This window comes from Rhagoletis pomonella, unplaced genomic scaffold, assembly GCF_013731165.1.
Source record: "Rhagoletis pomonella isolate Grant_MI unplaced genomic scaffold, Rhpom_1.0 Rhpom_scaffold_00017, whole genome shotgun sequence".
In the NCBI taxonomy this organism is placed as follows: Eukaryota; Metazoa; Arthropoda; class Insecta; order Diptera; family Tephritidae; genus Rhagoletis; species Rhagoletis pomonella.
The window spans coordinates 5,094,609-5,105,033 of NW_023458571.1; the positions used below are offsets into that span (position 1 = coordinate 5,094,609).

Below are 10,425 nucleotides of genomic sequence, written 5' to 3' on the forward strand. Positions count from 1 at the left end.
CTTCGTAGTAGACGTGCTTCCGAGTCGCGAACCCGTTCAGTTTCCCTGAATTGCGGGACAGTCCTTCTTGACCGGTGCGACATAGTGTTCTGGGCTTGCTCATCTGTTCTCAACTCCAGATTTTGCCTTCGTAGTGCACGTGCTTCCGAGTCGCGAACGCGTTTATTTTCCCTTAATTGTGGAACAGTCCTTCTTAACCGGTGCGCCATGGTGTCCTGGGTTTGTTCGTCCCTTCTCAACTCCGGATTTCGTCTGCGTAGTACACGTGCTTCCGAGTCGAGAACCCGTTCAGTTTCCCTTAATTCCGGAACAGTCCTTCTTGATCGGTGCGCCATGGTGTTCTGGTTTCGTTCCATGACTCTACGCATTGGTAGACGCCTTCTTACTCTGTGCAATGCTGCATCATTTTTCCTTTCTATTTGACGAAACAGGGTATTTGAAGACCGAAGGTTAGCCATAAGACTGGCGCTTATTGTCCTATTTTGCGATAAATTTCGTTCATAGTGCTGGCGGCTCCGAATGACAGCTTCACGACGTCGTTATTCTTGTGAACGCGCAGATACTCGTGGCATTTTTTTTAAATACTTGTAGTAAATATATTTAAATTTCGAATTTAATGAATATTTTTTTTAATATTTAATTTTAGAGATCAACCAGATATCGCTTTGAAGTCTAAATTTAAACTGAATACTTATATTTTAGTAATTCAAAATAACCATTCTGTGTTTTCTCATAAATAAATTTCTGAAACAACCTCTTAAAGAGGTAGGTAGAGAAAATGGGGGCCGCCGTTTAGCAAAATACGAGTAGCTTTGTCTGGTGTGAAAGGAAAGCATCTATAGCTACTAGTTGCGGAGGTTACCTAAATGAATCACCGTCATAATGGACGATACGTCCTTAACAACTGTTAGATAAAGTGTGTTATTGAGAGTATGGAAATGTCTCCCCTGATCTATTGTCTTGAACAATGGTTGTCAACCTTTTTTCTCGCGTACCACATATGTGTGCACATATGTATGAACAAAGTGAGCCAAACAGGTAGCAGTGCATGTACCAGCTGTAATTACTATTCTTTCCTTACAGATTTTGGAAATAACAAAGACCTATTCCGCCTTCGGTCTGCGGACAAACAGTTGTTTGTAATTCAATGAGTTTTCAAAAAAAAAAAGAACCGAGTTAAATGACAAAGTGTTTAAGAATTTTGTTCCGTTTTTTGAGAAATGTTATTGTTTTGAATTTAAACATTCTAAGCTACTTCTTCGTAACAGGGAATCACACATGTGTGCGTTCCGCAGTCTCAGTACCTGGCCTCTAGATTGGTAGGGACTGCTAAACTTTTCATAAAATTCCAAATTTCCCTTTACTTCTGTATACGCGAAAAGAAATACTTTTAGCACATTTATCGGACTCTAAATAATAAAAGAAATCAATGAAGCTGTAACTGTCTGTCCGTCCGTCAGCCCGTTCGTCTTTGCACACTATAAATATAGTAATAATTGAGATATCTTAACGAAATTGGTACGTGTATTTCTTTTGAGCTAAGGACAGGTAGTATTGAAAATGAGCAAAATTAGACAATAACCACGCTTACATCCCATGTAATGGTAGTTTGAAAAAATACATAAACCGCGTAGGCCCGGCCACTTATGGTTACATGTGCATATTTCGGTAACCGCTCCACTAATTTCTATAAAATTTGCCAAAGATGTTGGTCTTAGTAAAACATTTTCAATAATTATTTAGCAAGAAATACGTTTAGAAAAAATGTTGGAAAATGTGCGCGATACCGCCCACTTGTGACCTCATATGTGTATCTAGGTGACTGTTCAATCCATTTGTATCAAACTCGGTATAATTAATGTACTTGACACAAAAAAGAAAGACGTTGAAAATGCTTGAAATCGGACAAAAAATTACGCCCACTTTTTGTATAAAACGGTATATTTCAGAAGTATGGAAACTACGATATTTCGAAATCTAAATACGCTTATTAACTCAAAATTAATTCTAACAATAATCTCTCAAAAAGAAATAAGATTATTATGGAATTTGGAAAATGGTCGTGGTGCCACCCACTTATGACTGTATACATAAGTATATTTCATTATACTATAGATGTTGTTTGAAGGAAGGGTAAAACCATAACGGTGGTTTTCGGTATTTAATGTTCGACTTCGCCCGAGCCTAGACTTCTTGAATTGATTGTCATAATTTAGACAAGGTACAAAATAATAGGTCCTTAACCATCTTAAATGGAGGAGTTAAGTAAAAAAACTTATACCTGTAGCTCACAATATTTCACTGTTTTAGCCGTCTAAATGAAGGGGTTTTTAAGAAAAAACTCAAATCCGAACAATTATAGCTATGGGTTACATACCTCATGGAGCCCCGAATTGGCTGATTTCCTCAGTGGACTTTATATGGTTGATAAGTAAATAGCTCAGAAGATGTTCCGGTTTTTGCTGTTAAAATGAAGGAGTTTTTGTAATTTTCATTTATCTTTTTAATTATTGAAAATAGTGCGAAATTTCATGTTCTTATCTGCATAAATTGAGGAGTTTTAACAAACAATTTCATATCTGAACAATGAGTTGTATGGGAGCTGTATGTTATAGTGACCCGATCTTTGTCATTTTCCCTGTAAGTGTTCTGTTTATAATGAGTAGTAATAGTACTAAATGTCATGTTCCTAACTGCATAAATGGAGGAGTTATAACGAAAAATCCCATATCTGAACAATCAGTTGTATGGAGGATATAGGTTATAGCAACCCGATCTTCGCCTTTTTACTGTAAGTAATATCTTGATAATGAGTGACAACAGTGCAAAATTTCACGTTCCTAGCTACATAAATAGAGGAGTTATAACGAAAAATCTTATATCTGAACAATCAGTTGTATGGGAGATATAGGTTATAGTGACCCTATCTTTGTTATTTTCAGTGCAAGTCTTTTGATGATAATGGGTGGAAGTATTGCAAAATTTCATGTTTCTAGCTGCATAAATGGAGGAGTTATAACGAAAAATACCATATCTGAACAATCAGTTGTATGGAGGATATAGGTTATAGCGATCCGATCTTCGCCATTTTTACTGTAAGTAATATCTCGATAATTAGTGACAGCAGTGCAAAATTTCAAGTTCCTAGCTATATAAATAGAGGAGTTATAACGAAAAATCGTATATCTGAACAATCAGTTGTATGGGAGATTTAGGTTATAGTGACCCGATCTTTGTAATTTTCAGTGTAAGTCTTTTGATGATAATGGGTGGAAGTATTGCAAAATTTCATGTTCCTAGCTGCATAAATGGAGAAGTTATAATGAAAAATCCCATATCTGAACAATCAGTTGTATGGGAGCTGTATGTTATAGTGGTTCCGGTTCCGACAAATGATTAATAAGTTATAAAAGTGCACCCACCTACCAAATTTCATCCGGATATCGCGAAAACTGAGAGACTAAATTCCATATAAACAGACGGACAGACAGACAGACGGACATGGCTAAATCGACTCAGCTCGACGTTGTGATCATTTAAGTATACATTTTAATGTGTCTATCTCTTCTTATTCTGGTACTTACAATCATCGGACCAAAGTTATAATACCATTTCATGCTCATGAAAGGTATAAAAATTTGAATAATTTTATAAAAAATTTTTGTAGTGAATTTTTGAATTCGTTTTTTTCCAAAATGCGCAAGGTTATTTTTCCAAATCTTTTTTTGTTATAACCGCAAGTCTCTATATATAGGTAAACTTAAAAGATTTGCACAAGAACGTTGCGCATTTTTGAGAAAAATATGCTTCAACGTGAACTGATTAATTTTTGTCAGGCACATTTTGTCTTTATTTTATCAAAAATATGTTCCAAGTGAGAGTGTTTTAAGAAAAATTCAAACTAAATGGAAGAGAATGGTATATACCGTATGTATTTATTCTTTATTTCAATACTGTCAACTTTTAATCCAGACGAAACCCTTTTATCCATTAAAAATCGGGGTTTGTGTGAAATATTATTTAAAAGCCCTTCTAAATTACTACAATGCAATTTCCGAGATGTGGAAGAGTATATTTCAGCTTCGGAAAGAATGAAGTTGCAAATATGTTTGCGCAATTTCAAGAGCTACATTACCTTAAAATGGAGCAGATGCGGTAGACACAAAAATAGATTTTATGAATCGGAAAAAGCGTGGTTAGAAAAAACTTGTCAATTTGAGGTGTTTCAGATACCTAAAGGAGAAAGGCCCACTAAAGACTTTGGGGAATGTAGTAGCCAGTCAAAATGTAGGAAAACTGCCTAGCTTCGTCAAGATTATTCCCACGAACAATTAACGTTCGCAGCACAGATGAGCCTGCGAGCTAGTGGAAAGCGCAGTGAAGCCAAACAAGTCCTCGACATTATTAATCCCCCATCTGAAGAAACTTCTCTGAACAGCCGCATGTTTTTTTTTTGAATCACGAAATAAAGATTTCAAAGCGTATCGTGAACGTTTTAGCCGAAAAACTTCAAGGAACGCTAAACTTGCAGATGTATTTCATCGTCTACTTTATTCTTCTGATCCTCATATTACGAGTTTAAAGCCTTTACAAACAGTAAAAAGAAAATATTTGATCCAGAAGTAAAAGACATGCTTTTAGCAGAGAATCTTGAATATACACAACCTGAATCTGATGATTCTGAAGACGAATAAAATTTGTATCGTGCCTTGTACCGTTTTCTTATTGTTTCTATTTTAAGTAATCTTTATGGCCTGTTACCATAATTACAATCATCAATGTACAATGAATTAGTTTTTCAGAGTTTAGAATACGAAGTGACTTATTGGAAATAGTGGATGATCTGAGTTTATTCTTTTTCCCTAAATATCTACATATTTTTCAATTTAATAAAAAACAAAAATTGGTGAACAGTGTTAGTACACAAAATAACGAAACAATTTTATAAAAATGATATTATATTTCCGTTCTGGATGTGTCTTCGTAGTTACAGACTTCTGATCACCAACTTATATGAAGCGGCCCCATTGTGCGGCGATTGTATTTTTATGAGAAGCTGTTTTTCATGGCAGAAATACACTCGGAGGTTTGACATTGCTTGCTGAGGGGCGACCGCTGCACAAAGGGACGAATAAACAATATAGAACGACAAAAATGTTTACTCCATATGTATTACAGATTTCAATGAAATTTGGTATTTACGTCATCATCACTGGTTTCGAGTATTAAATTAAATTTCCAAAATTCACAATGGCGGATCCAATATGGCGGACGATTTCTTGAAAAATGTCTATATTGTTAAGATACTTAGTGTCCAGAGATTTTCGTCGTCACTGGTTTTGAAATTGGTATTCAATTTTTAAAAATTAAAATGGCGATCCATTATGGCAGACGATTTCTTCAAAAATTTATAAATTTTTATGAAGCTTGGTATTTACTCTATATGTATTTGACAGATTCCAATGAAATTTGGTAATCAGAGATTTTCGTCATCACTGAATTCGAATATTATATTAAATTTCCAAGATTCAAAATAGCGGATCCAATATAGCGGACGATTTAAAAAAAAATTTTAGATTGTTATGAAGCTTGGTACCCAGAGCTTTTCGTCATCACTGAATTCGAAATTGATATTTACTTAAAAAACGATGATGAATTTTGAATTTTGAAAATCTATTTCGATTTCGTAATCAAAGATAACGAGGATCTCTGAATACCAAGTTTCATAACAAATTATAATTAAAAAACAAATGGTCCGCCATATTGGATCCGCCATTTTGATTTTTGAAAATTTAATATCAATTTCGAAACCAGTGACGACGAAAATCTCAGGATACCAAGTTTCATAACAATCTATACATTTTAAGATATCTTCCGCCATATTGTATCCGCCATTTTGAATTTTAAAAATTTTATATCAATTTCGAAATCATTGACAACGAAAACCCTTGGATACCTAATTTCATTGAAATCTGTCAAATACATATGGAGTAAACATTTTTAACCGACTTCCAAAAAAGGAGGAGGTTATCAGTTCGTCGGAATATTTTTTTTTTATGTATGTTGCCGCATAACTTTGCACCACGACAACCGATTTCAATAGTTCTTTTTGCGACGGAAAGGTAGTGTCTCAGAGGTGGTCCCAAACTAATTTGGTTTATATCCGATCATTGGATCATGAAATATATGGATATTATTTTTTTGCTAAAAATTACGTGTTGTCCTCCTATATTCTCGATTCTTCCCAATAAACGACTTAAGAAAAAGATGCTCTATTTAATGAAGGGGGAAAAGGAGGGACGAGTTCGTTAAATTTTTACATTGGCAATTTGTTGAATTTTCGAATAGTTGAAGAGAAATTGCTATACTCGTTTGAACTTTTTTATAACTCTAACTAATATAAAAATTTCAAAAGGTTTTAAAAAAAGGCAATTTACAAAATAGGTACTATACCCATTTTACAAACAACTATATTATTAACAAAAATCGCAAAATAAAGTGCATACCGCACACCTCACTTTTCATGTTGACAAAACTATTACTTGTTAATAAGAATAAAATTACAAGCGAAACTATTTTATCATCGCTTCAAACAAAAAATTATTAAATTCGACGCACGATAGAAAACCCCATTTTGCGCTTCTGCTAAAGCTGCTGCGTTGCGTTAAAAATTTGTATGTTACATTGTGGACTGGTTTATTAGAAAGGTATGTGTGATAAGATGTAAAGACTTTTGTTTTTCTATTTTTGTAGTCGTAATTAGTCACTTTGTCCTTATGTGCGCTGTTAAGAAAAAACCTTTTCTCTGCATTTTTTGCGATGTTGCTTGAACCACGGCTTGAACACAGGCCCTGCTGAGTGGAAGCGCGGAATGCTTACCACCGCAGTTTCATTAAAGAAAAACTGAGTGAAATGAAAAAAAAGGCCTCTAGGGTTATTAAACCACTTAAGTAGTTACCCAACAATTTTAACAATAATGTGTGCATTTTATTTAAATATCTAATACATTTTATTTTCTACAGCGTGGGTTTATACATATTTATAATGAAATAACAATTTAATTTTGTTAATATATCTTAACTAGTAATAACCTCCCGAAAATCGGGTGAATGCATTAAAAAAATACTTGCATATATTAAGTATTTAAACCAGGGGTCGGCGCTTCATACTACAATTGTGGAAGATCAACTCACACGTATTCTTACGCTCTATCGTTTAGTCGTTGGCTAGAGAGTAGAGCTTGAAAACTATCGATAGTCGTGGCCATCGATAGTTGATAGTCGATAGTCACAATCATCGAAAGTATCGATACTATCGAAAATGTGGACACTATCGATAGTACTATCGATTGATTAAAAAAGTCCAAAAATCAAACATAAACACTTTTATTGAAAATGAGATCAGAACTGCTAAAATATGTCCATATTTTTGTTAAGGAACAAAAGTTTATCAAAGATTTTTGGCTTCAAGCAGCATCTGCGCTCTGAAATTATTTGCCCTGCTTTGCGAAATGTCCTTTCCGACTCACAAGATGAAACAGATACCGCCGCTTTTTACTCTTACTGAATAATGTACGTATGAGCGAAAACTATCGATAGCGCTTACAAAACCATCGATGTTTTCGATAGTCAAAAACTATCGATACTATCTATAGTGCCATCGATAGTTTTCCAGCTCTACTAGAGAGCAACGAATCAACTTCGTGTTTGGCTGTTGCGCTTTGTTTCTTGTACGCAAAAATGCCTTGCGAGAAATATTACATGCTTTTGGTGACATGCAATGCCTTTTGTGTTATAAGTCATTTAAAAAATAAAGAATATGCTATTCAAAGACATTGTGATTATTTTCATAAGGAAACATTTTGATGAAGAAGAAATACATCGACTTTTTAATGAAAAAAAGTAAATTTTTTTCAAAGAATGAAAGGGTGGTTGTTAAAGGAAATATGTATGCGATAAAAAGACATTTTTAATCATTTCAAAATGATATGGAAAATTTTAATGAACTTGAATTTACATTTTTTTTTTGTTAATTTTCAATATTTGACGTGGGTGAATCTAATGGTGTTTTCGTTTATAAAAAAAATTTGCCTTCTCATTGCCCTCTTCTTAGTGTTTGTGCGTAGAGGGCAAAGATAAGGTTGCACTGTTCGGTAGAAAGGAAATCAGCATAAATGAATTTTTTTTTCAAACTCAGGATAAGGCTGATTTTGTTCTAGTGAGCTACTGATAATCGTTACAGCTATGAAATTTTTACACATCACAAGAAAGAGCTAATGTTCATTCTTGCATACTTAACCCAATTTTGGCTTTTTTGGGATTATGATACTTTTATGGTAAATGAGCGATGCACACATATGTACATATGTATGTGTTAAATATATGTATTTATATGTTTTTATTGAAGACCGATAAGTTAAAAGTTTTGTTTCACTTCTCGTAATTTGCTACTGGGTTGCTCATGCGGAGCAGTTCTATTCTTCTCACCAACACAGTCACAGTTTATCTTTTGCCGACCACTGATTTAAACTTAAGAAAAAAACAAGTAAGAAAGTCTAAGTTCGGGCGGAGCCGAACATTAAATACCCGGCGCAATTATTAAATATAAGTTTTCCACCTTTCCGAAAGCTACCGCTACACGATAAGCCGGGGTGTATAAATTTTAAGTAAATTAGCGTCCTTAAATTTCGAAATATTGCAGTTTCAAGCATTTCTGAAATATCCCGTTATATGAAAAGCGGTCGTAATTTTAGTCCGATTTCAATACCAATACCAATAACCATACCGAGTTTGGTTCAAATTTCTAGAACGGTTAGCGAGATACATATATGTGATCATAAGTGGGCGGTGCCACGCCCATTTTCCAAAATTGTATCATAAGCGTATTTCTTGGTATAAAATTGTTGCAACCATCAATTTTGAATAAATTAGCTTTAATATTTACTGATTTATCGAGGATTTCGTATTTTTCTAAATTACCGTTATATGGGATGTGGGCGTGGTTATTGTCCGATTTTAAAAACTTGGTATGTTGTACCAGGACCAACAACTCTGCCAAGTTTGGAAGAAATTGGTGCAGCGGTTACCAAGATATACACATGTAACTATAAGTAGGCGTGGCTCTCCCATTTGCCAAAATTTTTTAATATTCTTATTTTTCGTCTAAAACTCATTGTAAATATCAATTTTGAGTGAATTATCTTCAGTAGTTACTAAAATATCGCACTTTTCGTATTTCTGAAAATTACCGTTATATAGGAGGTAGGCGTGGTTATTGTCCGATTTCGCCCATTTTCAATACCAATACCGTCCTATGCCCAAAAGAAGTCCATGTACCAAGTTTCGTTAAGATATCTCAATTTTTACTCGAGTTATCGTGTGCACAGACGGACGGACGGACAGACAGTCACCGCTTAATCGATTTCTCTTTTCATTCTGATCATTTATGTATACATTTGTCTATATATATATATATATATATATATATGTATATATTTGTCGGGTGCTCTGCTTGTATATATATATGTACATATAATAATAATAGATTGGCGCTTACACATATGTTAGTGTTTTGCCGAGCTTCTCCTCCGACTTGTGGCGTGCGCCTTGATGTTGTCACACAAAGCGGAGGGACCTACAATTTTATGCCGACTCCGAACGGCGGTATACATTTGTCTATATCTATCTCGATTCGTTTTGGCTGTTACAAACAACCGTTATGTGAACAAAGTTATAATACCCTTGTGCACAAGTGCGCTCGGGTATAATAACCTACGGAGCTTGCACTTTAATTTGATATACAACTCAATTCTGTAGCTACACCGGGTCGCCCTAACTAAGTCGTATGACTGAGCAATTATATATAAATACGTTGAGAGTGAGTCAAGAAAATGTTTAAACGCTTATATTTTAGCACCTACTTCACCGATTTCAAATTTGACAATATTTGGATAACCTATGGAGGCTGCACTTTAATTTGATATACAACTCAATTCTGTAGCTACACCAGATGGCCCTAAAGCTTGATATACAGTTCAATGCGAGCGTAAGCGTGAACTTTCGCAAAGGCAAAGAATTCCATTTGTATTCTTATGGACGCTCACACACATCTGTCAAAACTTGTCGTTCACATGCGAATGCTTTGCGTACGCACACAGTTGAGTGTGAGCTTCTAAAAAAGGCACATTATGCATTTTGAATTAGTTTTTATTCTATAATTCTGAAAGATATTTTAATTCTCTATCTTTTGATGTATCAACTATTACAAGAAGTTAAGTAATAACGAAGATGTTGGTCAAAATAAAAAGCTCCCGCTCACGCTCGCATTGAACTGTATATCAAGCTTAACTAAGGCACACTGCACATGGAGCGTATCGTCATGCTGTTCCGCTCAAATTCCAAATAACCGCATCAGTATTTAAAGCCT

At 34.6% G+C, this 10,425-nt stretch overlaps 1 protein-coding gene across 1 annotated transcript in view; it reads left to right on the plus strand.

The window, feature by feature from the left end:
• The window catches only part of LOC118749506 (CUGBP Elav-like family member 4), a 237,117-nt gene that overhangs the window by 901 nt on the left and 225,791 nt on the right, over positions 1-10,425 (plus strand). The window lies entirely within an intron of this gene.